The sequence below is a fragment of the Phalaenopsis equestris genome, unplaced genomic scaffold (genome assembly GCF_001263595.1).
Source record: "Phalaenopsis equestris unplaced genomic scaffold, ASM126359v1 Scaffold206768, whole genome shotgun sequence".
Taxonomy (NCBI): domain Eukaryota; kingdom Viridiplantae; phylum Streptophyta; class Magnoliopsida; order Asparagales; family Orchidaceae; genus Phalaenopsis; species Phalaenopsis equestris.
The window spans coordinates 115,970-122,465 of NW_018226147.1; positions in this window are offsets into that span (position 1 = coordinate 115,970).

Here is a 6,496-nt window from a genome sequence, read left to right on the forward strand (position 1 = left end):
CCCACTCAATTTCAAGCTGGACCAGAATCCCCAAGTTTGCCCTAATTGAGCCATATTCCAAAATTCCACCAATTTGACTTTTCCATTCAATTCAAAAAAACTTAAAATCCTTTCAAAACTCTTCATGACTTCTCCCTAAACCAAATTAAACATTCAATTGACCCAAATTTTGATCTAAATCCAACCCAAACACAAGCCCAAGTTCATCCCCAATTCTGAAAGCCCAAGCCCTTAAGTCATTCAAAAAGCCCAATGTTCAATTAAAGGCCACATGACAATTTTTCTCCTCATCATCCATTTAATCAAAATCAATCTCTAAGTTCCCAATTCATGCCAAAATCATTCCATATTAAGAGTCATGACAAACAACACCAAAATACCCCATAAAATACAAAAAAAATTATTTTCATACAAATTGGTAAAGCCAAGGACAAGCCATGAAGCCATCCTAAGCCATAGGTGAGCCATATGAGCCTTTGTTATCTCACCAAGCTATTAATGGCAATAAGAGGATCCACTTTCAAGCATCCTTAAAATTTTTTTGACCTCTTTAGTGATACACTCTAACCCATGCTTAGACAAATCTAATGGATGGAAACTTCTCCACATCATTTTAGCTGGCTCACCTGGTCTTGGTCAGCCATGAGAAGCCACCCAAGACCATTCCAATGAAGCTAAACCCAATCTAAACCCAACCTAGCCCAAATTCATTTCTACTTCAATTAATCACCCTTACCCATGCATAAACCCAGTTGGCTGCACATTAGCCCACCACTGATCATCCTTAATGGGATGGTGACCTGAGCCTTGATGGTCAGCCACCTGGGATGTCGGAAAACCCAAATTCAAGAACCCCACCTAGGCCAAGTCCCGAAATTGAACCCATCCAAGTGGCACCATTCCAATTAGCCATTGGAGCTTTTTTTCCCTCCACCTAGGCAACATCCCAGCCACTTCAGCTTGGCTTGAGATCCACCATGGCCCCTCCTATTTAAACTCACCCCCACGGCCAATGGGAGGAGTTGTTGAAATTCCTTGGGAGACCCTACCAAATTGTTTCCTGAGCTTCTCCTAGCTTCCCTGAGTATAATCTCTCTGTTTCCAGCCACTCAAAACCACTTTCTAAGCTCAATTTTATAGCTCAAACTTAGGCTGAAACCAAGAAATGATTCTCCATAGCTCCATAGTGCACCAAAGTCAAATTAATTGCACCCATACCATTCCCTGAGTGAAAGAAGAAGATCCCCCATAAAAATCATATCGTTAGATCACCTTAGCATAGAATTTGATTAACCCCTAAAATTGGCCTTGGTCGAAATCAAACCTATGAAATTCATCATGGCCTAAGGCTTTATCTAGGAGCTCTTTGGACTCAACTCAAGCTCTTGGAAGCCCCCAATCGAGGCCACGCCTCTTAGACAGAGGTATTGAACTTTCCCCTTAAACCGAGGATATTTTAATTCTTCATTCTCATAGACTCAATTTTAGACTTGATTAACCATATAGATATGTTCTTGTAGTCTAGACGCGTCTATAGAAACAAACCCGAAGATATTTGGTTGAGTATCGAGAGAGATTTTAAGGTTTGAAGTTCAATGGCTCTCGGGATAGGGACTTGGTGATGATGAACAGATGTCGTCTGTTTTTGCGTGTATTGGATGAACGACTGAGATCGTGTTGGATGAAGTCTTGGTGCTTGTACATCTGGCTGACTCAGCTGGCGACGTCCAACCAGAACCAGACGCATGCACGGTTCAGAGTTGCCTAGGGTGAGGTGGCGTTGCGCTGAATAAGTAGAAAAATAGGGTTTTAAGTAATTTTCTTAAATACTAGAACTTCAAAAATTCATATATTGGTGTAAAGAAATCATAAAAATAAAATAAAAATACCCTCATGCTCAATGAACAGAGGAGAACAACGTGGACGTGGAAATGGTTTCATGTCTGTAAATGGTTTCATGTCTGTTTGATGCATGTATAATTTTTATTTAATTAAATAGTTTACTTCTTATTTGGATTCTCCATTTGCATGGACATTTCACCGTGAATTGATTTTTGTGGCTTTTGATCTCTCTGTCATAAGGGATCTTCTCTGATTTTTCCAAGGTCAGGGGAGACCTCTAAGCATAGTTCTCTATTTTCAAGCATATCATTTATGTTTTGGTAAAATAAATATAGAATCTAAAATATTCACCCAAAAAATACAAAACTTCTTTTGGTAGGTTCATTATGGTCGGAGGACCCTAAGAAAAATATAAACTTGGTTTAACCCATTAAAAAAACCCTAATTGACACCAACCCCTAAAAATGAAATGTAATTAAATTGGAAAAAATATAAATTTAAATGACATAAAAATTATTCTCCATTGTGATTTAATATCAGAGGAACTCACCATAAAAATTTCAAGTCAATTGGAATTAATTTGACCACTAAAAAGGATTAATTAAATAAAATGGCATTTTTGGCACTAAAATAGTTATAATAATTAAAATACAACTCAAAAAATCACCAAATTGGTTTTGGGAGCTCCCTATGACCAGAGGAACCTAAGAAAAAAAAAAGTGGAATTAAAATAAATACTTGATTTTTAAGCCATTTTTAAGTATTTAAATGAATAAAAATTAATTAAAAATCATAAAAATTATAAGATTATAAAAACACACTAAAATTTCACATCTGGCTTCCTTATCACTTGGGACCAATTAAAATAATTTTCCTAATTTAGTAAGTCAAGATATTAATTTTTAAAAGATTAAAATGAATTTTCTTTAATTTTCCACTAAAATAATTCCAATAATAAAATATAAACAACAAAAATATGAAATTTGTTTCTCTAGGTTCCCTGGACATAGAGATATTTTAAAAAAAATAAAACTTAATTTTTCACGTAAATAATATTTTATATTTAATTAACACTCAAAACAAATAAATAATTTTAATAAATAAATTATTCCTCTTAAAATCATGGAATTTGGTCCAAGTGCTCCTCTGGCCTAGGTGAACTCCTAGTAATTTTCTTAAGGATAGAGCTTTTGCCTTTGTTGAGTTATTGAATTTTCATTAAAAAACCTTATTTTTGCATTAAAAATAATTCTTAAATTAAATAAAATCAGAAAATTCGCAAAAGGATAATTTTGGGATTTAAGCCTTAATTAATATTCAAGCCTAACCAAAAGGTAAACATGTAAAAAATGATCTTAATTGACATGTCTTGATGATTGAAATATGAAAGGGATAAATGGTAGCAACCAATCTCACTTTGGTCTCATTAAGGATAAATTTGTAATTTCTTAAATTGATGAAATTTGGAAGAGTGATTGAATAAGAAGATATTAAGGTGACGGGTTTGACTTTGAAAGATAATAACCCACTAATTTAAAACCCCAATTATTTTTTTCTAAAATAATGTATGATTCCATATAAATATTAAGTGTATAAACATTTAAAATTTTCTAAAATTACAAATCTACCCATTAAGTTTTAAGGGCTTAGTATTGAATCAGGCTTAATCAAAATTTTGTCTAATGAAGTTTGTCTAATGAAGTTTAGTCTAATGAAGTTTAGAAAATGACCTATAATTAATTTAATTTTTTTTTAAAACTACAAGCCCATCTTCGAAAAACAAATCGGTTAAGTCCCTTAATTAAGCAAAATTGCCCTTAAGGGCCTTTACTCGTATAATTCGTAAGTGAAACATCAAGTGATAATTACCCCTCTTGAAGGGATAATCAAAATATCAAGGTTCTTTGAGCAGAAGGGTATGGATTAGGTGAACCACATAGCAAACCTATAAGATCAAAATGAACTCAAGACGATTTGAGGGACTATGAAATGTCTAGGGTATTACCTAGGACATTTTCATGATCCTTTGGGAATCTCAGAGGACACTTGGACATATTATGATTTTCTTGATGGAATCATCCCCACAAATAAACAAATTAGACTCACCAAGGTATGACATAGGATCTGGTAGACACACCTCAAACATGTGTTCTCTACTTCTCCTACAAGCATATTTTAATTTGTGTAAAATTATATATATATGCTTTGTAAGTATTGACCTTTCAAGTGGAGGAACGGGAAGAATCGAAATGTATGATTTTAAGTTATTACATTGCAATTAATTTTTATTTACCATTTAGTGCCTCTCATTCCTACCTATAAATTAGCATGTTAAACAATAAGGTCATCCTACATGTCAAACTAAAACGTTTAGGATAACCATAAAATTGAAACCAAAATAAAGTTAAGAAATCAAACTAAAGCCCAACCATAAGATAGCTGGGAAGTCACCGAGGTTCTCCTCAGGATCTATGACATCCCCTAGTTCTCCTTCTTTAGGATTCCAAAATACAATGTTCCAAATTTTTGTCATTCCCCTTTCACACCTCTTTATTTGATCTCTTTGAAAAGTCCTATCCCTTTAGAACTCTTGAAGGCAATATCTCCTGATTTTTATTGAGAGTTTTCTTAGGTGACGTTGGTTATCTATGATGTAAGTAACTATAAGGGCTTGCCTTTATAGGAACTTTTAAGAACTCAGCTTAACATAAACCCTATTTAATTCTTCATATTAAATAGGGGAACTTGTTGGTCAACATAAAAAAAGGTTTTTTCACAAACTTGAACGGATGTCATAAATTCTTTAGTTTATTTAATCAAGCCTCGTCGGTAAGTAGTGTATCTATTCTTTAAGATAGATGCATTGCTTGCAGTGATAGGCTTGTTTATTTAAACTACTAGGGATATGAGATCGGTTTGGTCTTTTATTTTAAAAATTTAAAATATTACTTTTTCCAAATTATATATATATAAATTAAATTAAACTGGGCGTTGGGATATCGATTCCAGCAACCGACAATTTAATCCCCAAAAATTTTTAGTGATGACAATTATCCACTAGCTAAAGTGGAAAATTATCAAAAAAGGACTTTTTTCAGAAATAATTCTCCATTATCAAAAACTTTATAAAAAGGAGATGCAACTTTCTCCACCAACCTGAAAAGAAAGCATCAATTATTACCTCCACTTATCAAATGTGTCATCATTGATTCCTCTCTTCTCTATATATTTCTCTCATTTCTCTTCTTTGGGTCAGAGAAAAGTTAGCCTTTCTTCTTCTTCTTCTTCTTATTCTTCTCATACTTCTATGTCTGTAAGCTAGCACGGATAAGTACAATCTTCTTACTCTATGTCTCTAAGTTTGGTTTGAAATATTTATGCTTACTATGTTGTGTTCCTATAGTTTGTTTAAATAGTATTATGTTATTTTGTTTCCACTTATTCTAGTCATGCCTAGTGTAGGAAACAAACTAAAGTTGTGCTTTAAATCTCTAAAATGATTATCTTGGGTTGTGGTCTAAAAGATTTTAGATGATCTTGTTGAGCCCTAATTTTCTCTTAAGTTATTATATAGGGTTGTGATCTAAAATTATAATATGAACAAATGATTTTATGATAAAAAACTAGAATAGGAAGAAACAAAGTAAGAAAATATTAATATAAATTCTCAGCAGGGCATAATAGACTCTAATATTTTAAATCATATGAAAGGCAAATGAGTAAGAGGAATTGTTAGCTATAGTTGATGATATAAAAAAACTAGGAATTGGAATAAGAAAACTAAAGAAAAAAGTTATAAATGATATCAAAGCCATATATGATTTAGATTACAAACTAAAATATAAGATACTATTAGAATAATTTAAAGCTAAAAAAAGATTTAAAACATCTAAACCATTAAAGGTCTCAAAAATGGTATCAGAGCCTGACAATCAGCAAGCTTATACATATATATTTCCAAAACTTATTATTTGCTTATACACACCTCCATGGAATTATGCATCTAATTTTTGTTCTTACGAATCTCAAATTAGAGAAGAAAAAAAGCCAAAAAGGCGATTGCTCTAAGAAGAACTTGGTGAAAGTATTTCTCATAAATTCAATGTTGAATAAATTATATCTCAAACATGAATTTAATATAATTTGTGAATTACTTCAAATAAACAAAAAAAATAAACATTTAGAAGTATTTTTGAAAGAACAAAATTTTCATATCAAATCTCTACCAGGAAATTCAAATGAATGGATTATTTTAAGCTATATGAATTTAAAACTATAATTTGAATTAAGATTACACTCTGAAACTATATCTAACAAACTAGTTAATTTATGAAATTAAACCAAAATCAATTAGAAAATATTAAACCCTTCAAAAAATTAATTCAATCTAGCTATAAAAAATTGGCAATCATAGAAAGTACTTTTAATATTCATGAATTAGCCCTATTAATTATTCAGAACCAATAGATTCTTAACAGCAACATAGCTACTGCAGCTGTTCTTGCTAAATGTTGTAATTTAGAAAAATTATGTTCTAATCTAGACTTTTAGGATGGACAATTTAAAATAAATATAACTTCCAAGGAAATATATAAGGATTTATATGTATCAACAAAATTATTACAAATGATGAACCATCACCTTTTAAAAATGA